General features: G+C 34.6%; 1 protein-coding gene across 1 annotated transcript in view; it reads right to left on the bottom strand.

Moving 5' to 3' along the window:
• MEI4 (meiotic double-stranded break formation protein 4) overlaps positions 1-27,808 on the bottom strand; it is a 67,543-nt gene that overhangs the window by 7,233 nt on the left and 32,502 nt on the right. The window lies entirely within an intron of this gene.

The following is a 27,808-nucleotide window of genomic DNA, read 5'->3' as shown; positions in this document are numbered from 1 at the left end:
TAGCCACATATTTGAAATAGATGCTATTTGTTGACATAAGAAATTAAGCTCTCGTCCTGTGAGAATTGTTGTAAGTACAGCAAGGTCAGTGATCTAAGCAGGTCTTGAAAATATACATCATAGATATAGAATTTTTATAGGTAGTAGGACACTAAGGCAATAAGATTAATTTTGAATAATAGCAATAATTAGAATTCCTCCATTAATTAAAATCATGTCAGAAAACAATGGATTGCTGAAAAATACAGCCACATTAGTTTCAAAATATTTGATAGTTTACCTATTTTATAAAATGCACAAGAAGCTCTGAAAATAAATAGCAATCACTTTTCTTTTTAGTGACTCTAGTACTGGGCAGGCAATCCTGATGGTAATGTGATATAAACATTTTTTTTGTACTGAATTATACTTCATTAATTTTTGAAAAGAAGTTTTCAACGTGCTTTTCATCTCATAAGGCTTTTTCTTTCCTAAAAGCATGATAACTTTGCCTCACATAGAGCTTGACTTCCTAAAATTATCTCTTCCAATGCTAGGGATGGAAAGAATCAACAGAACCTAGCAAGTGGCAGATGGCTGGTCCAAGAATAAACCAAACAGAAGGCTGTCACAGAACGTGCCCTTAAATTGCTTTCCACAGGACACTGTGAAAGCTGAAAGCTTGTATGGGGTGAAAGAAAAGTAAACAGTTGCATGGCAATGAAATCCATGGACACACATGTAAAAACAATCAATTGCTCTTCACCTGGAATAGAACGAATAGATGGATACTGGGAGAATGTTCTTGAAAACATCTCCAAACTCCTCTGAACATTTACAGTAAGCACTGTCAGAAGCAGAATGACCATTCCCACCTTTTTCTATCTCCCAGTTAAATTCACTGTCCCACCCTCTACCAATTGTAAGTTACTTCAGAGAAGAAAATCGTCTTTTTTTTAGTTTGCAGCTCTGGAAGCTTGCAACCAGTGGTTCTACATGCATCCCTTCATTTTCAATGAGATCAGTCCTTGCTCCAAAACCAGAGACAGAATTCACCACTCCAGTTTCAAAATCACAAAGGAAAATAGCCCAAACATGAGCAAACCTAAGTGGCTTTGGACTAATTGTCAACAAATGTGTGCCTGATGCTTGTATTTATCTGCTGCAAAAGAAAACAGAAAATCCAGGAATACAACAACACAAAACTGTTAAGAAGGAGCAAGAGGAGTGATTCAAGGCATTCCCGGTGTAAGGAAAAGGACAAACCTGGTTGGAACACAAGCTTAATGTTTGTAAGAAAAAGAAGTTGACTTCTGCTTCCTAAATCCCTTTCATCTAAAGAATCAAAGTCTCTGAATAAATTTAATAAAAAATGATACTGCTAAAGAAGACGTTTCCTTCTCATTAGGCAGTTATTTTTCCTCTTCCATAATTAGAGGCTTAATATTCTATAACTGTTCAAGGCAATATTTAACTTAATATTAAACCAACCTTTGAATTAGGAAGAAGTGTTTTAGCTATCTATTATCTTTCCTCTTGTTTTAGATAAAAATCTTATATTTATTGTATAGATATAAAGGCTTCAGGAAAGTGTTTATATTTCACATATATACAATGTTTTCCCAAACTATTTTCCTAAAATGGATTAATGTTTCCCTTAGATACAACTAAAACAAGACAACAATGGTTTTTAAGTGATTCTACCATCTGTCTTAAACACCCACTTTCCACTACAATTATGTCACCAAATCCCGTAACAACCTCTGAATTTTCAAAGAATACCATGAGAGTCTTCCAAACCTTAAAACTCAAGAGAAATGGGAGACATGGAAGACTCAAGAGATATAATTTCATAAAAATTTGACAGGGTTAACAAGCAGTACTCTTTTTCTTATTTATTGTATTTAAAACTATGTGGAATATGTATGCAGAATAAATCTTGAGTCGGTTAATCAAATCTAACAACACTAAAATACTGCTTATTAAGCTTAAGGATGTGAGAAATTACACATTCAACATATTCAACTGAAAATCACACAAAATATAAAATGCCATGAAATCATGAGAACACCACAATATATCTAAAAGTTTGCATCATACATGGATCAAAACTTAATTTTGGAAGGAATTAGACCTTTTGACTAAAAACATAACAAAACAGAAAATGGAACAGATTGCTACCTACAATCTTTTTAGGCTTTAGAGAAACCAGATGGGTATAACTGTAAGCAAATATGGTTTTGCATTCAAATATTAATTTTCCATTAATTATTTGCTAGACTCTTCTGGAAAGATCCAAAATGAGAAGCTGTCTAGACAACTTCACTTTTAGAAGTTATTTGTTTGTTTGTTTCAACTGTTTTAGCAGCACAGTAGGGTAAAAACACAGAATTCCAGAGCAGCAGTTTATAATGTCTGAGTGTCACGGTTCTGGAAAGCAGTGATAGACAGTTCAAGATTGGCCCTCTACAGTTCAGCATGCCAAGCACTAAGTCTAAAGCCAGTTACACTTCAGAAGATCCTTTTGAAATTGAAAATCTTCTGTAACTTGTGTGAAAATTGCAGCATCCTGACAAGAAAAAAAAAAAAGCAGAGTAAACTTGAAAGGGATTAAATTCTAAATTAACCATCAAAAGCCAACTAGTTTTTCTAGCTTTGAAGGAGAAAATGTAAGAAATATACAGGAAGGATTATGTACAGGAAAATGCTTAGAATTCTAAAACTTATGAAATCAGGTGAAACAAATAATGAAAGAATTACTGAAGAAAGTGCTGTGCTCTGAGTACTCTTATACAGTGAAATTTACTAGGTCATACCAAGTTGAAGGGTTTCCTTTTCACAAAATCAGAATAGTTTGACTCCCATTTGAACTAGTCTGGGGAAAGTTGTCTGCTATGCAATTAGAGCTTCTACATGGCAAACCTGTCACCTGGACGATTCTGTAAATCTCAAATATGTAGGCTGACAAGGGTACAACTGGCCTTAACTAAAGGAAAACGTCTTCAAGAGTGCAGAGTCAAGCCAAAATTTGGATGTACAACATCAGTATTTTCAGCGAGCACAGAATTGTTTATAGCAGGCCACATTTCTTGTGCTAGAAGGATACTATCAAGAAAGGAAACTGGGAATGAAAGGGTTGGAAATGACCTAGAGGAAAACTAGGAAGGTTTACATATGGCAAGAGAAGCATGTGATTTTTCACTCTGGTATAATTTCTTATGCCAATGCTTCAACACAGCTCAGTAAAACTAACTAGAACTGAAAAGTAGTGGGAAACTACAGACTTTTTACTCTCCACAGAACCTGTTTGAAGGATAATGTTTTGAGATTGAATTGGATACATTAGAGCTGAATACCCTAGTAAAAATACAGCTGATTTTATCAAATGACTTTGCTAAGACAAATATTTAAGAAAAGCTAAAAATGAGCAGAAGTGCACTCTTTTGCACTGAGTCACCAAAAAGGAGGCTATTCCAACTAAACTACAGAGATATTATAGAAGTTTAAAGCAATTAAATTTGAATCAGAAGCATTAATTCTGGAAAAAAAATACAACCAGAGAAAAACTAACCCAACTGGAGCTCAAAGTACATTCAAAGTCAAAAAGGATCTGAATGAAGCCCAGTGAAAGAACACTTGACTTGAGAAACTTAGAAGACAATGCTTTAGGTAAATGGCTGAGGTGTCTGGTGAGTCTGTTACAGAAAGATGACATAAATATAGGGGCCCATATGAGACCCCGATAACAGTTAGTAAACTAAACTTTCCAGAAACACACCGTCACTCATGTGAATGTGGTATGACAGCTAAATAAAAGGAATGTCATTGTACTGAAGAAAACCAGACTAACACCAGGGAATACCATAAACAATGGCAGCAAAAGAGCAGCATGTCAGGGATGCTACTGGAAGTCAAGAACATGTACTTGTTGGAACTGAATTTTAGAATGGCTCGGGTTGGAAGGGACCTTAAAGATAATCTATTTCTATTTTTTTATAAAAAAAGGAGGTGAAATCCACCTTTCAGCTAAGGCTGTGATTTCCTCTGATGGCCTGAAACAATGATAATATTACATAAATTACATCTGAAAACTTCTCCTGTCTTCCTTAGCAGTTCCAAACTGGTCTGCCATTCCTTTCCATGCTGTACTCCCATCACCATCCTTCTGGCTTTTCTCTACTTTTTCCATCCCCCATCTCTAAAAAATAGAAGACAAATGTTCCACTGGCACAACCATGAGTCTGGGACATGTCTTTGATTTTGAAATCTGGAGAAAATACAATTTTTTAAAAAAATTTGAACTTCCCACAAGAGCATGGAGAAAATGGAAGAATGGAAAATGAGCAAATCTTCAAACTGAAAAAAAAGACGCAAAAGATGCAAAACATTCACTACAAAACCATGGATGCTTTGAAGGGGACTGGACTAACAGAAAAATTAGCACTATGTAAAACTCTGCAAGCTGCTTCTATGGAAAGCAAAGTTTAAAAATGCAATTAGGATATGGTATTTACTGGAAGAATTTCAAGATTTAATAGAGTTTCAAGAAGGTTACATAAAACAGTCCCTAACTCTCAACACCATTAAGACAGCACATGACCTTTTGTGTAAAACAACAAACAGCATATACCTACCACAATTAAGGTAACCTACATTCAATCAAGATTGTCAGAGAGGACTCTGGTCTTTTTGCAGCTGCCTGCACACTTGTCAGGTTTATTGTGCATCAGAATGCAATGTTAGATACAACATTGTATTTATTAAAAAATTGGGCTGAAAAGGTTAGAAAAATGTTAACATTTCAGAAGATGACTAGCCTTTCAAAAAGATAGCTAAGCTTCTGTTTGGGATAGGTTTTTGGGTGTTTTTTTTTTAATTAAATGATCTGGAACAAGAAATAAAGCATGTTCATAACTTTGGACCAGATGTAAGAATTCAAAATACCTCTACATTATTTTATAAACCACATTATTTACAATCAGGTAATAATTACCAGTAGGCAATACATAAAATTATTTAGCAAAGCTTTTTAACACAACTCTTTGCTGTAAATTTAATGCAATTTAACATAATTGCTTAATTTATCAAGCAAAATTTAAATCCCTGTGAAAGATATTAAAAGATCATATTAACAAATCATACTAAATGCAGAGGCCACCTAGCTCTTCAAAATTGTTTCAGATGACTGCAGGAATGCATTAACAAAAACATGACAGAAAATCATTAGAGACTGACTCATTGAAAGAAGAGAGAAGAAACAAAATCAAATCCTATCAGAATTGAGGTACATAGATCATCTCTGGTATGCTGCAACTGACTCCTAGCAAATTTTTAGTTTTTAGAAGGTCTGAATATCTAACATAGCAATTGTACCATTACAAATGAGTGGAAGACATCAGCTGCAGTATAAAGAAACCCTCCTATTTTAATGTTCAAACTTGTTTTACAAAAATAAGTCACTATTCTTGTGCTTACGCTTTTGTGAAGAATATGTATGCACAGGGAAAACTTCTGGGATAATACAGCAATTTGCAGACTGAACAAATAAGAAAGAGAAAACTGCTACATTTTTATGGCTCTAAGGTAGCCATGCAACACATTCTTTCAAGATTCCCTGATGACAGTGAATTAGCCAATAGGGAACTCATGCTCCAACTGCTTCTGCTACTGAAATTAACTCATTTAGATTGAATTAAGGTTCTTCTATGCCATATGGGCACATAGTCATTTCTTTAGTAAAGCTTTAAGCTTTTCAGTCTGGAACATAAAAATTTCTAATTTGGTTTTGTCCCAGTTCCATATCTCTTCCTTAATACTCTATATTTTATATTCCCTACTGGAGAGGGAGGAGATAGGATTATCACCATATAGAACTAGGGCTCATTAAATACTCTTTTTGGTTCTCAATCCTCTGGACAACAAGAATTTAAAGATTTTTACTTTCTTTACCCTAAAGGGTTAATTAGGCTCCTTCCACCTACTGTTTCCTCAGTGGGATCTTAGTCTAGTGTTCAGCAAGGTCAACATTGAGCCATTACTACTCTGTTACTTTACTTTCCCATGAAACTTTCTTGACTGCTATAATCTCTTTCCAGAATAAAACACAACCTATTATTTGTTCCAAACACTTCTGTCCCCAGGTGACATAGGATTTAGCAACAAGAAGGAAATCCATTTTGGAGGCTTTTTCCCCAACACAATTTTTGAATGTATGAGATTGTAACAGTTATCAGCTCAAATACTCATGTGCAGATGAAGGAATTTAGTATCTTAATTTTAATTCCACTGTCTTTTAGGAAAAAACGCAAAAATCTAAGCTGAAGAACCTTCCTTTCACTTACAGAAACTTGAATTAGTTTTTATGATCAGAAGAAAACTTAACCTGTTGTGAAAGATTTTCATGAGCATCATTCCCTGAAAGGGGCAAAGCTAACAGCGGTCCCAGGTGACAATATGGAAAAATAAATGGAACCACTGCTGGCTGTGATAATACAAAATGTACACACAAAGATACAGAGTAAATGCAATTCTTAAAAGAAGGAATTATAGTCAAAAGTGGAAAAAGTAATAAATAACAAGAGGAATCTGCTCTTGGGTCTACTACAATGTCAGAGTAGGTATATAAAAAAACCTTTCTCAAATTAGGCTGTCATGTGGGTGATGCTAACACCATTATTTCAGCAGACCAAACTCTGGCTATATGTGTGGAACAGTGAAAAAGTATAACTCCACTAAGTACAATCTCCAGAACTGGACTCCTCTTAAAAGTAATTGTTGTTAAGGCAAGGGATCTTAATATGGTTCTAAAATGTCCAGTGAAAAGAAACATCCCATATACTCTATCATTTGAAAGAATGAAGTTACCCACAGGTAGATGACCATAGGGAAAGGCATTTCAGTGGCTGGGCAAGCAGCAGCCACGTTCCTCTTGCAGTCCAAAAGCACTGCACACAAGCTGGCTGCTAAATGGCCTCGTTCTTTGCTCTGTGCTCCGGGAGATATGCAGTCCAGATTTTCCAAGTTACCGACTGACTCAATTCCGTACTCTGGGAGAAGTCCAGTCCGGGTTTTCCCTCCAACCGACTCACACTTGCAGGTGCTGCGTATGAAGACTCTACAGCACCTTGACTGACAGGGAGCGTCAACACAACCACTGCTGCCTATAGCATTAAGTAAATAATTAACCTTGAGTAAACCTTGGAGCAACAACTCTTGAAGACATTACAAAAAGAGTGCCGAGGGAGGCCAGTTTAGGCAGAACTTTAAATTTGCATAAATACCTTAATAACTATGTAGAGAAGCTGATGATGCAACTTCTCAACTCCAATGTCATGCTTCTGGTCTTACACCTAGAACTTAACTTTTATTCATATTTATATTCCACTTGTTACCATGAAGCTGCAGAAGTATCAACAAAACTCCTTCACCCAAATGAAATGAAAAGTAAATCAACCCATGGTGATTTTTTTGGTTTTGATTGATTGGTTGGTTGGTTTGGGGTTTTTTACTGGTTTTGCTTTGTTTCTGTTTAATTTATCTATTAATTACAGAGGTTGAAACTGGATATTTTTATGACTTTGCCAGACTTAAAATAGCCTTGTTAACAAAGAGATATTCTGGCCAGCATCTGGTGACAAAGGAAGCATTCTAGACATGGATGTACAGTGATTAAACCAGAATGAATGGCAGAACCTCAGGGATCAACCTGGGAAAAAACATGTAGGCTCATCCCGAAAGCATACACACATGCTGAACAGTACAATACCCCCTCATGACTTTCATGAGGATGTCAACTGATTTTCTAGGATTTGTGTTGCTTCTCCTATGCTCTCACTTGGTAAACAACTGAAAAAAGGAAGGAGGCAGAATCCCATGCTTCTGGGAAGTCAGAACTCACAAAAGCAAGTCAGTTGTGTCATCATGAGGAGCGTAACAAGTCTGAAGAGACAGAAGCATTGAGATACCACCAAATCCCCAAGCCAGCTGGTCTAGCCTGAGGTTGTCTGAAAGAACTCAAGCAATTCCAAAGGTAGTTCTGATATACCACAATCTTTAAATAGTAATAATGAAAGTGATGCCAGACACAGCATATGCATCTCCTACTGGTGTTGAAACACAAGACTGAAGACCTCTGGATAAAATCAATACCTTTTGCTGCCTTTCTCTGGCTTCATTTGAGGTAAATGACAAAATTGCTACTAACAGCAGAAATTGTGCAAAACTTAGTGGATTGTTTTCCTTAACACTGAAAAAAGGTAGTAGAGCCTAAAATATCAGCTTTCTGCCTTCACTCAGTTGGAAATCATCCTTGTTTGGGACAAACACCTTCCGTTTCACAGCTCTGTTTGAACATTAAGTTCATACTGCCTGACTTAAGACACTGCCTTCTTATCAAGCAAAGGTGTACAACAGCAGAAAAGGTGAACTATATTTGATGATTAGCAGGACTGTAAGAACTGGGAGATTCAGTCAATAGAACATTCTCAAACCAATGTTTTCTCACCACATTTGTTCCAGAAAAAAAAAAGGCTTAAGAGATCAGGTGGGTAATCCACATGCATTCCTTCTAAAAGCAATCAGCATTCAAAGGTGGGAGACTATTGTGATGATGAAAATGATCTGATCATCCCATACTTGTCAGTGGGTACCCCATTCTCCTTCTGAAAAACCAAAAGTTTTGGAATCATTCAGAAACACCAAGTGAGGGTATTTAAAAAAAAATAAAAGTCTGTTTTTTAATTCTTAGTACATTTAGGACTCTTTTTTTTAAATTGCAGCATCCTCTTACAGTTTCTGAGAACAAGATACACATTAGAATCTCAGTATTTCCAGAATTTACTATTCTTACTCAGCCTTTAGGATCCATTAGAAGTGGACCCTTAGAGAAGCACAAAGTATTGGCTGAAAATTCTGCCTTAGAGAGAAGCACATCTGCAGTGGTATCAACAGCCCAAAGATAAAAGGTGGATTAGAGAAAGAAGAAATTTTACAGAGAATTAGCTCATATGACAAGAATTTTTATGGAATATTCACACAGAGAATATAGCTAGAATGTTCTTGTGCAGGATCTGAAGATCAGGAAAGAAATTATACTAGGTATTATCTTTGAACAAAGGTGTCTCTTTCTCAGATGCAAGGATTTTTCTTACCTTCAAATTTTAATTTAGTTCTTGCACAATGATAAAGGGCAGGAAAAAAATACTCAGTTTCTCTTCTTTATATCATACACTGGTTTATATACATATGTTGTAACTCTCATTTGTTTGCTCTTTAAGTTATAATCTTTTGTTCGCTCAGAATCAAGGATTTTAAAAGTTTCCAAACCTGTTGTGTTTATCCAAAACTCTCTCTAGTCTGTTATGTATTTTCTGAGAAGACATCGTGTAACCAATTTTGCTGCCACTCATCATTTATATCTTGTTTCTCTTACAATCTTAATATCTATTTTAGAGCAGTTGCTCTGCATTGAAACAATAGCTAAAACCCTATTTTCTGTACTTGGTTAATAACATTTAAGAACTAACTCTTGGGGGTTAAACAAAATAATCATTCATTACATTAATGAATAAAAAAATTACAGTAACCGCAATCTTCAAGTTTTAAATTTACAATATCTAGCACCACCTTGCTACCTTAATTGATGAAAGAGTAATGACAAAATACTTGGAGTGGTTTTTAATTTGCTGCTCTTGCATGCAGTATGATTTATCTTAGGATTTAAAACTGTGCTTAATTGCATATTAAGTGACGGCAATATGAGCAACAAGTTTTTATTAATATCACTGCCTGTCATATTTCATATTGAAAACAATCTACATTGGCTCACCTATGAATTGAACTTGTAACATAGGCCTACTTCACACTAAGTAGCACATTAGTATTCTACACAGACTGTAATTGCCATTCTACTGGTTTTAAAATACTCGTGTTTTGAAATGCTCTCCTTGCATTTATATTAAAAGCATTTGAGAAGATAGTCATTGAGTGGTGGGAATAATTTTGCAGGAACCGAGGAACGTTTTTTAGATTTATTTTGACTTTGTGCATGTCTGAAAGTATGTCTTTGGTATTTGTTTTTAAAAAAAGGTTAACTAATTCATGTACAGTGATTACTCCAGTAACTGCCGTATTCACTGGAGAGACAATCAAGATAAAAATTGTTTTAGAAAGATACAGCATGATAGTAACATGATCAGAGCATACTGACAGATGATTAAGAGACTAATGCAAATCTACAATCTCTTTTAAGAATGAACTCTGGATGTTAACATAGCTTGAAGGCAAATGAAAGGGGAGGAAATGCAATACAGATACAAATGATCTATAAGAAAATTAGCGTAACACAGTACTTAAGGATAGTTTTGGTGAGAAACCGCGAGATAGCAAGATTGGGTGTCTCCTATTTAACGCTCCCACTGAAGCCACACTTGCTTGCTTCACTCTGGCCCTCCCGTTTGGAGTGCTAGAGAGAAGAACTGGAGGCACAAAAGTTAAAGATCACAGTGGAGATAAGAGTAGTAATTTACTGGAAATAGCAAGGAGATAAAAAAATGAACAGTAACAGCAACAATACTAATGACAGAGTGCACAAGAGAGGGGAATGACTCACACAGAAACACCACTACCTGACTGCTCCCTTGCCACACCATGGATAAGGAAGGAACCCCTTTCTCCTCAGAAGAGATGCTCTTCCTCTTGCCCCTGGCAATGACATGAAGTGATATAGAATAACCTCCTGCTCCTGGCCATGCCCCCTCCTGGTTACTGCAAAAATTAATCCTATTGTGGCTGGGATCAGGACACTGGGAAAATGTAATGTGTCTAACAGGAGACATCCTGTGCTGCTAACCCTTTCATGTCCAGCAGCTGTGGAAGTGTTTCTCCTGTTTATTCCCAGACTGGTTTTACTGTTTTTATTTATCAAATGTGTATGTTATGTAAGGGGTACGTCAAGTGCTTTGGTAAAGAATACAGTAAGCTGTGAAGAACAGCACAATCTGTTAGAAGTCTAAGTCAGCAGGTAGGTTATCCAAATCTATCTCTTCACAAAAAAGTAATTCTTTGTAAGAAAATGAGACATCAAGAGAACTTTTATGTACTGACTTCACTTAAAAGGACATATACAAATGTCCTTCTCATTTCCAACTTGAAATAAATGGTTTACATGCTTCACTCTGGAAATCATTTAGGGTTTGTAAACTGCAATACTGCAGGTGAGTTGCACGGAAAAACAAAATCTAAGATGCATCCTTTTCTTTAACTAACAGCACAAAAAATATCTGTTGGGTTTTTAAAATTAATACACAAATATGAATATTTACTAAAAATTAGAAGAATAGCAGTTTAGCTTACAAAAGTAGTCAGTCAAAAGTATGAAGTTCTAAAACTATAAAAATCAACAGTCTTAAAGCAAACTGTATAGTGAAATAGTAGGGAAATATTACTAATAATCCAAAGCTGACAAAGTTGCAGAAAGATTTAAGAAAGACAGCAAAAACTGTCTGACAGCAAAAAGCCAAACAATGACAGTGACTCACAAGCCCACTTTGAGCAATGCACCCTAACTAGGAAAACACATCTACTGCTCAGTCTCAAATATTATGTACAAGCAGGCCCACAAATTAGGCACCAGAAACAGTAAGGTGGTAAGAAATCAGTTAATTTTAGAATTTACAACAGAGTTTGGTTGTGTATTATGTGTAGCATTTCCTTTAGTTTGTGACATGTTATGGTTCTATTTTTGTGTGTCAAAATCAGACTGCTGAGAAGGCTGAGATTTTACACAATCCATAGAATAATTAAAAAAATACCTCCTTGCTTACTTAGAAGTCAGTTCTCAAAGGCTTTCTTTTTGCTGTGCTCATATCTTATTACCTAAGATATAACCTACCTAATTTGAAATTAATATCCATTCATTGGTATTTCTACAGCAGAACTGCCCTTGAAGGGTTGGAAAGAGTAGGTAAAACCAAACTAAATTAACAGTCACATTTTTCCAAACACATACTATTACTTAAAGTTCTTACAGCAAAGAAACATACACCAAAAAAACACCAAAAAAACCAGAGAAGTAATTCTGCCTCTCTTAAAAAATAATTCCAAATTCTTAATGAAAGAATCTGAAAGTATCTGAAAATATTAAATAATGTATTAGAAGTTTTTACACAGCCTGACTTTTAAGTCAAGAAAGGACCACAAATACCACACTGTTTGATCTGAAAGTTCCCAGAAACTGAATTTAATTGTCCTTCAAAAGTATACATAACTTTATCTTAAAGATAATAAACTACAGAAGTTGCTGCTTTTCCATGTAAGTTGCTGGTATGACAGTTGAGTTTTCCAAGTACTAACATTGGAAATGGTAAAGTATGCCCATGTAAAAGTGAATCTATAAAAAAAAAAGTGAAAGTACTGATAAAACATTAAATAATCTATCTATATGTAGGAACTAGAACAGGTGGCAATGAATGGCACTGAAGGTAAGGTAAATATTGTCATGGAAGTAATTGAGAGAAGCTAAAAGGTTCATAGAATATCATTTAGTGCAAAAGTAAAAAACCGTCTGTCACCCTGAAAATTAAACCTTCTGATCTTGTTTTCATAGTTTCTAGTCACTTTCCCAAGAAAGTAACTACAAACATAGATGTTTATACATTCTTTCTAAGAAACGTGATGGACGTTTTGCATGACCAGTGTCATTGGGAAGGTGGTAACCTAACTATCCAATCCCTGGTCATTGTCAAGAATCTATAAATACTCGAGTCAGGAAAATTAAAAAAAGCTTTATTCCCTATCTTACATTGAATCATGTCCATGTGAATCATTCCGTGTCCTACAGCAACATCTGTCCAACTGAATAACCAACCAAACAAAACAACCACGAACCAGAAAAATCAAACCAAACAATCCCCAAAATAAACACTCCCCACCCCTCCCCAAATAAAAAAACAAAATCCCAAAAGAAAGAACTTTAAAGTAAAGTAAAAGTAAAGCCACAGATTACAAGAACGAAACCCTACTTAACGTAAGAAAATAAGTAACTAGGAAAAGAACCCAAACCAGAAATAGTCCAGAATGTTTTCTGCTCCAATCCTGAAGTAGAAGAAGAAAAGGATATTTCTATTCCATATGATAGTGTGAATGATCCTACTAAACTGGGGATATGAAAAATCATCTGCAACAACCCAACACGTCATTAGGAGATCTCTCAAATTCCTCACAGAGCACCTTTGCAGTATTTCTTATAATGAATATATGTCAAAACCCACATTAGAACATCAAACTTATAATGTATAATAATCCTAGATCACTGCTTGGAAGATCTGTTTCAACAGAATAATGAATTTGTCAAAAAGGCAGTGGGGCCTGTCTGCTAGGGGATTTCCTTAATTCTACTACAGTTATGAATTGACTGGAATGCAATTCTGGCCCCTACATTCATATTGAATGTTATGGAAGTGCAAATATTCTAGTGTAAAAAGCATTCTGTTCAATACAAACATAATATTTCATGGTTTGGACTGCAAATAAAGAATATCAAAGGAAGCAGACCTTTCTTCAACCCCAGAAAGTTCTCGGCACTAACAGATATTTGATTAAAGTACAAAAATATAATTTTACTTCTACATAGTTAATTGATTTTTAAATAGCATGAAGAAGTGGAAAAAATAAAATTTATTATGGCTAATCATTTCAGGGACCATAATTATTTCTCAAACAGTATTTGTAAGATGCCAATTTATTTTAAGTATCAAGTATCACAGTTCACTGCTTATGCTCCTGGATACAATTGGCAACTAATATATCCCATCTATGTTTTATTTATTAGCTTAGCAGACAGATGTGCATTTGCTGAATTTCACATTAATTGCTAATAATTCCCTATAGTAACAAAGCCCTGAAGGTCTTGTTAGAAATATGTCAACTGAAACTGGAGTTCTGTTTCTGAGTTACATGCAAATGCTTTTACACTTTACTATTCAGACCTTGGGAGGAAAAAATCTTTTGCCAATGATGGTAACAATTATGATTGGATAAGAAAATTGTCCATATATCCCTGATATAAGGACAATTACATTAATATACTTCAATTTCAACATAATTAAATCCATAAAAAATCCACAGGCTGCACTGTCAACTTAGTTTCATAACTACACTGATAGCTACAAAATTTATGAAGGTCTTCTGAAAGTCAAATTTAACATGATGCATTTTACTGAAAATCCTGTGTCTTTTAAATTCCTACTGGAGAAACATGTTCCTTAGGAATAAATTGGTATTTTAGACTTGGCTTTAAATTTTTTTATTACTTTTTTAAAGTCTACTTTCGAATTTGGAACTTAGCATACGGAGGTAATTTACAAGTAAGATATTACTGATCAAATGGCTACAGGCATGTTATCTTTGTCAGTGAAATTTCAGAACTCTGTCTTCTGCTGAGTCAATTGCAATTAAAAAAAAAAAAATCGGTACCTTGTGCACAGATTACAAGAATATTTGCCATGTTCATTTTATTCCAATTCCTACATGTGCAGAAATTCATTGGGAGCCATCACTTCTGCACATATGAACTGCACTCAGTTGCTCACAGAGAATTGAAATCTGCAAATGGATACTGATTAAGGCAGAAGAATAAAGTCACACTCTTTCCTAACACTGAACTGCTTATTTGAAGACAAAGCGGTCACGAGTAATGCATCTTTAAAGACAATACAACCAGCAAAAAACTGAGATTTTTTTGGCTGGAGAGGTGGTGGTGCTATATGCAGAGTTAAAAACAATGTTGCATGCTGCTATTCTGACAGAATTTCTCATACTGCAACAGTCACAGTAGTCTGTGACAAAGTGTCTTTAAAGCTGACAGCAAAGATATTTAAAAATGCCCTGCATTGGTTCCTCTGCCTTCACTTTACAAGCAGGAGAATCAATCAGGAAGCAGCTCAGGATGACGAAAGATGTGCCGGGGTGCCAAGTCAGCAAATGATCCTTTGGCTTTAAAGGGAGAACTGCTGCTCTCTGGCTTGGCAGCAGCTCTCCCGGGTGCTGTCCCACAGGACCAGAGACTGATGGGCTACCAGGGTCACATGGAAAAGCAGGAGCCTGCCCAGTTACATCCCTGTCATAGAAAGAACAGCTTTGCCATGGCAACTGTGCTATGAACTCTTCTATGTTTAGTACATCTTATTTTGGATATATCTTTCTGGGGGTTAAAACCAAAAATTTCTTCCCCATTCCAACAGTGTTAAGAATCAATAAGATTGAATTGCTGGAGTTATCTCAAATAACCTTTTCTTTGTATCCTGATAGCCCCTCAAAATCTCTACTTAATTTCTTCTTTGAATATTTACAGTTCTACTCTGCAGTTTTAAATTGTTCAAACAAGAGCAGTAAGAGAAGGAAAAGGTGAATAGCATGAGAACAACCATAAAGTAGTATAAGATATTTTACACTATTAAGATTTCTCTTTAAACCAGACATTTGTGTTTGATACTGAATAGATACTACTGTAACTGATGCTTTCTTATAGGAATCGTAATAAAAGTGGACAAGACAAAGTTTGAAAATGCAAATAGAACACTTCAGGTTTGCTAAAGGTGGTGAACTTTGTGAATGAAGAGACAGAGGGAAGAATCGTGTTTCAGAGTGTCAGGTAGAAGAGACAACCAGGGTAGACATCACTGATAAGCACAGGTAGCATTAGCTAAGAGTTTTTTTCATAAACAACAAAAAATGATTAAATCATGATTTACACAGAGCCATAAGAAACATTAGTGATACAAGTTAAAGGCTATATAAAGAAGAAGGAGAAAGAAGAAGGAGAATAAGGAGAAAAAGGAGAAGAAGAAGTAGCAGGAATTATAAATTACTAGGAAGTATTTATAGAATCCTTCTATATAGAGGGATCCTATATATATTCTAAATAGGAGAAAGGAAACTCAGTTATACTTACATGAATGATTTCTTAATTATTGTCTTAAATTCAAATAAATTCTATTATTTTAAGAGTACCCAAACACAGAAACTATATTATGTTATCATAGTATAAATCCAAACATTTAATGTGATTTGACTGAAAAATGGGGACCTCCAGTGATTGCAACAGGCTCTGGATCTAGTCTTTAAATTTTGAATGTAGTAGTATTCAGAATTACTATTACGCCATGAGTTCTATGAAAAATTTAGTTTCCTGCAGATGGATTTATTCCTCAAATAAATATTTTAACAGATAGATAATACATATCACAACAAAACAATATTTAGTCAATACTAGTGATTTGATTTGATTCAACATAAACGTGGTTGGACAACTGCTTACACTTCATGCATAATTTCTCTAACTTATACAATTATATTTTCTATATAGCCATATATAACTTTATGCAGCTGTAATACTATTTCAGCATGTTCTGTCATTCTTGATCAGGAATTTTTGTTGGGTTTTCATTTGTTCAGATTTTTTATTAGCTTTTACTTAATTTTAGGCAATAAAGCAGAGAAAGCCAAAACTCATAAGCAATTATTAAAGAATAAGGAGAATAATAATTGTAAACAATGAACAGAATCAATAAAGGCTTTCAGGTTTGATGTACTAATAACACATCCTTAAATTCAGCATCTGGAAAAATCTACTGCCTGTGTAGAAAGGTGTTTGGACTAAATGACTCCCTCTGACCTCCGAATCCATGACTCAATAATATAATTTAACTTTCAAATTAATTTAAAATATTTTGCAAGGAAATTAAAAGGTAGGTTCTGAAATTAAAATGTATGCTAAAACACATTTTGAAGAACAGCTCTTATAATAGACATATTCAAAAATGAGAAAAAAGGTTCTTGAGTATTATTAATTTTGTCATTAGCATAAAACAACCCAGAACAGTTCATATTATTTGAAATGCTATTCAAGTGAATACAGCTGTAATCTACTCATTACTCAGATCCTTATGTGTAACTGTGCACAACTCTCTAAGGTCTCGATCAGTGGTGCAGTCCAGTCTTCAGCTACTTTTTTCCCCCAGTCTCCAAGCCCTCTTTTAAGATCACCATTTCCTCCATCTTTAGAGATAAATTGTGTTATACACAGGTGTTACAGTGAAGACTGAATATAACCAGGGACATCAGAAGTAATCTGTCTGAGAAACACAGAATTCACAGGACTCCAAATATGAAATCCCCAAAAGACTTCCTCTGATGCAAATCAGTCATTTCTGTGCAAAAATTACCTGTTTAACATGCCTGCCAGGACACATCCAATCTACATCCTGAATTTTTACAACTGCCTGAAGAAGAGAGTTTTAACCGTCTGCAATTTGAAATCCTGACAGGGACGTGTTAGTAGTTTTCTAAAATTAGTCAAATTTTGTAAATTTTCTTTAAAGCCTCTTTCCTGACCTACTAGCATTAATTATTACATCCTTATTATACAAATCTCCCCAAAACTAGCATCCACACTCTCAGTTAGAATAGTATTTCAGTTTATTCTAGTGTAGTTTTGCCTCCTTTCTCCCTTTGTGAAAATTTTGACCATATTACTAATGTTAATGTAATACATAAATAGGAGTTAAAGAGTTCAGATATATGGCTGAAAGGGTGCTGAAGTGTTTAATTCCACCCTCACTCTGAGATAGGTTCAAGTATGACTTATGTCACCTCCAAAAGGTGCTCATCATGAATGTATTTCAGTACTTCAATAAGTTTGACATCAAACGTTAATCACCACGTACGTTTCTTGTTCACTCCAGTACACAAAAGGATTACTCTCCTTCTATAACAACTTTTCATTTTCTGGGAGATATTCACAGCTTCTCTTCCCCCTCAGTCCTCTCTTTTTCAGATTATTTTGTAGAAACAGATATTTTGTGAGCAGTATCTCTAAACACATCAAACATGCACACAAAGAATCCCATGAAGATTACTTATAAAAGATGAAAATGCCCTATTCTGTGATTTATTGTATTTTTAAATAAACGCAAAACTTTAAAAACAAACCCAAACTACAAACTAACCAATAATAATTTTTTTTAGTAATCACATTTATTTCTGATATTTTGATCAACTCTTTCTCATATATCCTATGTTGCCTATTTATATAGTGGCACAGTTCTAATAAATATTACATTACAATTACAATGAATAGTGGGCAAAATTTCACAGTCATCATGAAACACCATTTACTGCTTGGCCTATTTAGCAACACTATCTGTAGAAAACAGGCAAATTTTGAGAAATATATTAATAATTTTTCCATTATTTCAGAAGTTACACTTTAAAGGTGATTAGTAATGCTGTATAGCAAATAACAAAATATTATTCCATAAAAAAATATAATTCTGCAAGGAGTTTAATTTCCATGTGACTCTAAAGTCATTAGTGGAGCAGAAACCCTCTTCCTTTTTGTTGATCTTAAATCATATATACGGAGAATCTCAGCAGCTTTATGCTTTCCCTGAAAGTTAATTCCTCTGCTTTTTCTACAGTGGTATCTACACTCTAAAGAAACAGACGGGTACGGTTTAGAAAGAGCTGTCTTTTGCATCATAATTAATTTTTAAGAACCCATGACCATGGAGAACTGTATCTTAAATAATCCACAGACTGGAATCAGCTCCTATGTTAGAAAAACATTGGTATGAACTTCTAATTAATTAAGTTCAGACACTTGAATTTAAGTGGATTCTTCTTCCAAGCTAAGTAGAATTGAGCAGCTCTTGAGCAGCCACCATGCAGAATAAACTAGTGGGACACATTCCAGAGGTCGGCCAAAGAATTCACTAGCAGAATCATGAAACATTGAGGAAATTAAAGTCTATGATTCAGACTATGTTCTTTTATATTGCAAATAATGATCTTATTTATTTTATATAGTTTCTTAATGTACTACTAGCTCCCTGCTAGGAAAGGCAATTTAAAATACATATAATGACACTACAAGCCTAATTTGTTTCTTCTATGCCTACAGGTGTTTGGCTGTGATTTGGTTTTTTGGTTTGTTTTGGTTTTTCTTTTTGTAAAAGGTTCTTGCTTCTGTTATTATAGAGAATGGATGATGCTCAATCAGAGTAAATATTATTCAGTATTTCTTCTGTTCTTGTTATATGCATGGCCATGAAATGTGTAGTATTCAGTCTCTGCTCTGAATACTGAATTAATACTTTCTTTTTTTTTAATGACAATCATTGCTAAAATTGCCACACATACCACAAACCACAAATATTACTTTAACTTCATACATGCTTTTAGAATAAGGTAATGCTTTCCTACTTTTAAGAAAGAATCTTTGCAATATAGCTGCTAATCCATTCTTGGCCTCTAGGACATGATTTTACAATGCCTGCTATTACACTGAAATACATAAATTCAAAGCAAAGCCCATGCTGGCTTCTGTGAAAACTGTAAACACTTAAGGCTTCCTCTTCACATACAAAAATGGCCTGAGAAAGAAATCTACAGAAAAAAAAAGTTTCAGTCTGAATGGTAAACATTTTCCAAAATTTACAAAATGAAAAAAAGCTCTTATGATAGAAAACACTATAATTTACCTGATCTACAGTGTGGGCGACTTTTACTGTGTGAGAATTGATTCTTTTGTCTTGCTTCTGAGAGAGAAAAGTATTCTTTTCACATTATTCCTGAAAATTCATTCTGTTTTCAGCAGATGGTACAATAATGTCTTTCAACAATACAGCATTTATCTGACAGAAGCACAACTCACTAGTCTAATTTTGCTATCAATATTGGAAATATGAACTGGAATTATACATCATTTATTTTTGAGAAAAACATACCAATTATCTAGAATTACTTCTTATTTTCAGTGAGAAAGAGTTTTCAAGCCTAAAGGCGCCTTGCCCTCTTTAGCCCCAGACTTGTGGTGTTACTTTCTCCTGGATAAGAGCTAAGAGTCTGTGAAAGACATACAAGGTTTGGTATGCAATCAGGTCTGAGAAGTAAAAGAAAGGTAATTGTGATGGGGTTTATATGGCTGGAAGGGAGGTGTGATAACATGAAAGACACAGCAGTAACACAATAGCAGCAGACAGTGAGAATATCTAGATGGGTACAGAAGGGAGGTTAATCACAGTGAAGGATCACCATGTTAATGACTCCTGCTCCTGGCAAGCACTGCACCTAGAGGTAATTTGAGTTCTCAGTAATCCTTGGTCATTTACCTGTTCCTTCTGCATGGCCTAACCAGCAGCACTTTACCTCCTCCAGAAGCAAAAAGAATGCATGTTCTCTGACTTGAGTGGACACAAAGAAAGGTTCATCAAGTTTACTGTATAAGCTGCACGCTTCCCAACTGAACTACAAATCTAAATGAAAAACGAAACAGCTTTTAAAAGATCCAAGTTTCTAGATAAATAATTTTGCTAGCTTGCTCAAGTAATTCAAAACCCTACTTAAAATCAGGCAAGTTCTAAATTAAACAGACAAAGAAGCTAATGTGTTGCTTTCCTTGAAACTGCTTCCTTCATTAAAATAATTTAAAAATAAACAAGAGAAAAGATATGGAACATAATTAAATATAATTAGTTCTAGCTGTTATTCAAGGTCCCTCTGAAATATCTTTCAGTCCTGGAAGGCTAAGGGCTAATTTAGTGGGTTATGTGCTTTCATCCAAGTTTCTCAGGTATATGAAAGGTTTTCTAAAGGATGTTTGAGAAAAATGAGACATTTCAGAGCATGTCTCAATATTCGCCTTACATTTCCATAAACTGATAATTATTATCTTCACTAGTTTGTAAATCCTAGTGTTACTAAAGCTCCTTTAAGGTTTGTTAAACAGTATTACTTCTTTGTAGGTAGAAAAATGACTTGTCTCTATATGACTTAACATCTTTTCTTTCAGGAACTCAACTAATTTGCAACTATAATCTCACTTCTAGAAAATTTATCAAACACAGCAGGTTTAGAAATGATACAAGAGCAGAAGTGATGGATACACCAGAGGATTATGCCACCATTCAGAATGACCTCAAAAGGCCAAGAGAAATCCTGAGTTGCTGCAAACGGAAGTGCAAAAAATGGTTTGAGGAGGTTGCTGCACTGGATCATTTCCATATGCTGTTTCCAACCTTTTCCATTCCATACTTTGACAATCACTCTGTTTAAGTTAATCAACAGGACTGAATCATAGTTAAAATAATCAAATTATGTAGGAAGAACTCAAAATTATTAACTTATTCAGTTACTCTAAACTAATTTTTTTACACAATTTATTCCAATAGGCAGAAATACTACTTAAAATTTTAACCCTATTACTCCACTCATATTTATCCTACAGAATTTGCTATAGTATTCTGTATTACATGTAGTAGCTAGGCTTAGTAAAAGAGCTTTGATTAAATTATAAGGCTCCACAAAGAGTTCTTGAAAACTGCAAGTTCAGCTAGAAGTTTAATAATCTGAAAACTCAAGAGACACTAGAACTAACTTTTAATGAAAGATTTAATTATAAAGATGAAATAGAGCCCAAACGATCTTGTTTCAAGACAATATACTCAGAGGTTTAATTGGGCTTTGCCAACTCAATTCCAGGAGTGACAGATGCCAAGATATTCAAAACGTACAAGCTACATCTTCAAAGTCTGCACTATAATCTTGCAACCTGGGATGCCACTGTCTATGAAAAATGAGAAATAAACATAAATTTTTGTTCTATTTTTCTCCTTTTTCTGCTCCATGCATTTGGCTTCTCCCTGTGTCATTGCTATAAGAACCAAGTGAAAATAATCCATTCTTATGTAACAGGAAGCTAAACTGGAGTGGATTCAAGAAGGTTATTTTCTAAAATTACTTTTAATTCTGTAAGGTTGGTGCTACATGCGTTTCAAATATATACTTCAGCAGAAAAGAAATAATTTTGCAAGATACACAATACAAATTGTGGCGCCATAAATTTTTCTGTAATAGTATATGTGTGCAAGTGTGCATTGACAATTGTGGTTCACCTCAGCAGGGGTATCTGGTTACCTGCATTTCATACAAGTTCAAGACTGCAACCAGCAATGTCTTAATCCTTAATCTAATCAAGCCATAAAAATCACATATCCTGCCTGAGGACACTTCAACTTCTCTTTCAGGAACACCTCCAACTTCAGCAAAATATACCCTGCTGCTCAAATCCTGGACATCCAAACCTTACACCAATCCTGCAACTCATAATTAACATGCAGATCTAAACACACTTAGCTGCTGTTCTCCTTCTCTCTAACTACAAACCTAGTCCAGTATTCCATTCCTGCATCTCCAAAGCCCCTTTGTGTCAATAAACTCACTCTTACTCTGACACTTACTCAGGCCTGCCAATACAGTAGCCACACTGAATCAGTTGTGGATGGAGGTGACATCATCAGTGCCCACCTAAAACTGAACCCTCAGATTGCTAAGTCCTCAGCACAACAACCTTAAATCTATCTCTGATATCTTCTATAAAGATGTTCAGCTTTAGCTCATCCCACCCTATCTCCCTAAATTAAAGCTACACCAGAAATGCTGTCAATGTAGCAATGAATAGGAGTTGCTGCTGATACCAGTTGTGAAACCCACTTTCCCCTCTGGGCACAGAATTAATAGTGGTTTGCTGTCCTGCCAGATCAAGCCTTGACCAGCCAGGGAGAGTGCTGTCACCCAAAATACGTACAAAGTTCAAAATATGGTATGGAGCCAGATTTCATCTTCCACGTCTCAGTCATGCAAACCATAATTTCAATCAGACACAAAGCAAACTCTATGCAGCTAATACCTTTCATCTCAGATATAAATATACTCTGTTAATAACTTCTGCATCAGTTAAATCCATGAGAGACAAATTCTGCTTGTTTCAGAGCCAAACTTGGGACAGCAGCTACTTCCGACTGTGGCAGCAGCACTTGAACATTTCAGAAAGCACCAAACAAACATCAGCAAATCTTCCTGGTCTTCAATATAGTGATGGTTATGCATGAGCTCTAGAGGAAGATAACCACAGCTTTAAATGTATTTTTAGCAAAATCAAATGAAATCAACCAAGGAGGTTCCAACAGGAGAAGCTGATGTTCTAAGTCACTATGTACAGATCTGTCACACATTTAGAGACAAGTCTGTGCAAAGCTAAGAAATCCAAGATATTGATGTGTCCTGTAAAATGAAAAGAATGTTTGAAAGAAAGATGAAATTATGATTTTACACTACTATCCTCTATAATTCCATAGTTTCCATTTACATTTTACTATATTTATCTAAGGTCTTAACGAGAGTTTTAATTATGAGCTGAAGTTACTCTTTAAACAAAAAATTATTTTATCAGCGATTCCCAGTTAGAAATTCTAGGACTACAACTCTTTACTTCTCCATTTTATGAAGATGCAAAATATTAAAGCAGGAAATAGACTGCAAAGCCACTGACACAGGAACTGTGCATTTATAATGTATCCCAAAAAAGCATTTCGTGAAACTGTGTTAAAAGCATGCATAATGAAGACTTTAAACAATTCTCCAAAATCAAAAGCCAAAGGTAAATCTGTAACAAAAATCTGTTACCTTTCCTGGAAACTGAACTTTTAAGAGCACATATGGTGTATATGCTATTCACAGAGACAACTGCAATACCCTAAAAGCATTAAGGAAACAGTGCTCAATTTTCTGTAACATCATTCCATTTTGCAAATCATTGTCAGTAAGCAGGAATGCTCAATGAGGAAGGGAGCTTAACAGGAACATTAAAACTATCTTTTTGAAGACACAGGTTTGAGTAAAACTCAAATGGTCTTCCCAACTAGCAGGTATACCACATATGTCACAAAAATCTGACACCTTGTCCTTATTCTTATTCTGCTTTCAGGCACGCAAAAGAACTAAATGAGCTGTAAAGAAAGCAATATGAGGATGGTACTAACACTGAGAATAAGGAAGTAAAACCAGCATCAGCCCACATTTAAAAAAAGAAGGTGGAATGAAAGCTTAACCACATCAGAGATTCAAATAATCAATAATTAATTTATAATCATATTATTTTTGGTTTTGTTGGGTTTTGGCTTTTGGGATTTTTTAGTTTTGGGTTGTTTTTTTTTTAAGCCTGAGTTTTGTGCACAGTTTGAAACATGAAGATTTCCATAAATATTACTTTGTAACTTTTTGAGCTATAATATATTTTGGTATCTTTAATTAAGCGTTTTTCCTTTTTCCAGTATTATGTTTCCATGAATGACAAGATTCACCAATATAAAGAGTAATAATACCCTAGTTGACAGAGTTCTTCTCATGTAATTGATATTTGCTGCTTCTGCTCCCAAACACACCTGAGGTTTTCTGATTACATGTCATCCTCAATTTTGCCAAGCACCTAAGCGTAGTCAAAGCCCTGCTACCTTTTAGTTCTGTAGGAACACTTCTAAACTCCTTTTTCCTTAATGCTATCATTTCAAGATAATATGAGAGGGAAGAGAAAACTGCCTGAACCATTTGTCATTTTCCAGTTCTGTCCGACATGCAAGCATCTCAAAATCTAATCTGTAATAGGGGATGACATATGCAGCAAAAGCAGGTATACACTTCCAAGGTGTATGACACTCTCTAGACATATACCAAGTCTCGGCTGATTCTTTCCTGCCTTTCAGGGAAGAGATTTACGTATTCCCAAATCCATATCTCCACACTAGGTATATAAGAAAAAAATGCAGATCCACTAATTATCCTATCCATCCATTATTTCCTTCGTTATCAGTAGCATCAGCAGTTGCACGGACTAAAAATTACATTGCTATTACGTACTATTTTGCAGCATCTTTAACAGTTCACAATTGGAAATATGCTAAAATCTTTGCTTAGATAACAAAGAATGAAATGACATCTTAAAAAGTGTGAGCAGATGTCCAGATGAAAGTTAAACTATTTTCATAGGGTCTACATAACACCAATCTCTTTCTTCTTACTAATTATTAAATTTTCTTACCTAGTTATTAATCTGATGTATCAGCAAAAGTCAAACAGTAGAAATTACAGAAAGCCAAATATACTTGATAACCATTTTGGTACCTCAAACAGCAGCAGACTGCAAAAAGTATTCAGCTTCTCTAGCTGCATAATATTCTCAGTCATTTTTTTCTTAACTATTTTAGCCATGTTCTACCATAGTTGGGAAAAAATAGTACAGCTTTTTTTCCTAAACCACAAGAAACCTTTATTACAACGTATATAAACTTACGTTTGAAGATATTAGACGTACTGCATAAATAAACTTCTAGGGAAGAGAAGATTGTCTGAAGAATTCTCTACATCACATCAGACACACTTGCCTTTGGAAAAAAGCATGAGGTGCATATCACACCTGCTCAGAGCAACCACTGGATACAGAAGAGATACATGGAGAAAGGCTTATGAGGACAAGCTCTGACATTAATAGCTCAGTTCTCAGCACTTTAAGCCTTTTGATCATCTAGCTGAACCCAGCTATAGGAAAACAACCCAGTAAACCTATGTGCTTTCCATTTCTGGGCCTCTGTCTTTGAAAGTTACCATAAAGGAAAATCTGCTCTCATGAGTGAAGATCAACATTTGAAAAATAATCCATTTTATCTAAAATCTTCCATTCTGAAATCTTAGTATCTTACAATTCTATCTGTCCTGCAGTAGGAATCCAATTGGGGATCAGAAAATTCCTATTTCATAGTAAGTTAAGGTTCAATTACAGTATTCTTATAAATTGTATTTATGAAGCATGGAAGATTCCTATTCTATATAAAACTCAAAAGCCCATATACAACATCTGCAAAAATAAAGAGATCCAACTGAGTTTATATTAATATGATTTTGCCTAGAATTCAGCATGCTGGTGTCAGCAAAGCACTTAAGTATGTGCTTTATTTTGAGCTCATGATGAATTACTTAAACAAATTAAAGCAAACTACTAACTTATTTGAGACTTTGGTAACATAAAACTCAACTGTGTAGAAAATCAGGTTAACTGTACTGTTTTACATGCTTCTTTATTACTTTTACTTTTCATATTAATACGTGGAAATACCATATATAAAATTATATAATTCATTTGACATTAATTTGCTATATTGTAAGATTAAAGGATTTAACCAATTAGACAACAATATAAAAATATTCAGAGTAATCCCTCTACTTTTCTGTTATAGTTCATTAGAAACACTGTCCAATAGACAATCTAATTTTTTAATTTGTAAAGCATGGGACACAGACAGTGCTTTAGAACTGTGGGTCATAGACTGGTAAACTTGTTCCAAGAGGATATAGCTACAAACTCTCTAAAACCAGTCAGAATTATGAAGTAAAATATTTTTAATATTTATCCAAGATGTATACACAAACCTGCAAGGGGTTGAGTTGACATTCCATCTACTGAAGACATGATGAAATATAAAGTTGAATATTCTTGAATTCATGCATTTGACAAACTATTTGGAATTTAGCTCAAGTCTTAATGAGGAAGTTAAAATAGAAATGTTGAGCTATTTAAATGCTTCATTTAGAAAAATTAAAAGGAATGTTGTTTTATTCCAACAATATTGTAATAAAATATTACTATGAAAAATAAAGCAGAAATTTGCTTGGATGAATAAGATGTTTTTATCAATTTCTGTTTTCCATCAAATGTTCAAAAGTTAATTGCAAAGTAACCCGGATATAGGCCTTAGATAGTTCTTTATTCCTCCTATCTGCCAACAACATTTAAACTAATAATGAAGCAAACCAAACCTCATGTATTTCCACACCTCTAATCATAACTAAAATTCAGACTCTCTAATTTGATTGTTTTAAATGGGAGATACTCTTTGCAATTAACAGTGGTTTTGCCTAAGAAACAAAACACAATTAGGATACTTGTCAGCTAATGAAGTTTGATTATATGAAGTATTATCATTCTCCAAACTCTAATTTAAGTATTTATGAAGAGTTTTTTTAAAGCTGGTGTTTTGTTTATTTCAAACTGATACTGTATTATTAGATTTGATTATAAAACAAGAAAAAATTCTTTAATCCTTTTTAGAATAGTACCTACCAGAAGTCTTGCTACACAAATTAGGAAACGTTTGGAAGCAGATCCATAAATCAGACCCTCAGAATTAGAGTCCTATTGTGATATATTTACAGAATATTATCACATATAGAATATATGAGAGTTTGTAAATGAACACAACACATCTATCTGGACTAAATGCAAGAATGTATGAACTTTAAAAACACTGACTTCACCACAAGCTAAGAAAACCAGAACTTCAGTTACTTTTCCTACATGTACTGCAGCACTTCAAAATCCTACAGTGTCAGCTACAGATTGACAGATGCCCAGCTCCTGAGGCTTCAGCAAATATGAAAGCAACAAAAATAATTACAGTATGGCAAGGTTAAGAAGTTCCATAGTAACTAACTCAGTAAAGCACAATGCTCAGCATGAGCTTGACATCACTGTGGAACATTGAAAGGTTTTGTGTTGCCACTGGCAAAACTCTGAAAAGAAAGATGGCTAATTCTGTTAAACATGTGAGATTTAATAATGTTAAAAATGAACAACTGCTTTAAACTTAAAAAAAAATTATTGTTTTAAATGATACATTTCCATATCCTTACAATTGTTAAAAGTCTGTTGACTTTTGATTGCCATCAATAAATCTTGTATTCTAGCAGTGACCTAAAGTAAGACACAGCTCATTGTCTAATTCTTTCAAGAAAGGGCATTTTCAGAATATGATTCAAACATACTAGAAATTTGGGTTGGGAATTACATACTCACTCTCCAACATCCCAAACTTTCTACTACATCATATCCTAGAAGTAAAAAGAATAAAGTTAAGACTGCTTGAGCAACATTTAAGCCTTTTGT

Source organism: Poecile atricapillus, chromosome 3 (assembly GCF_030490865.1).
Source record: "Poecile atricapillus isolate bPoeAtr1 chromosome 3, bPoeAtr1.hap1, whole genome shotgun sequence".
In the NCBI taxonomy this organism is placed as follows: Eukaryota; Metazoa; Chordata; class Aves; order Passeriformes; family Paridae; genus Poecile; species Poecile atricapillus.
This window is presented reverse-complemented; position numbering and strand designations above follow the sequence as displayed.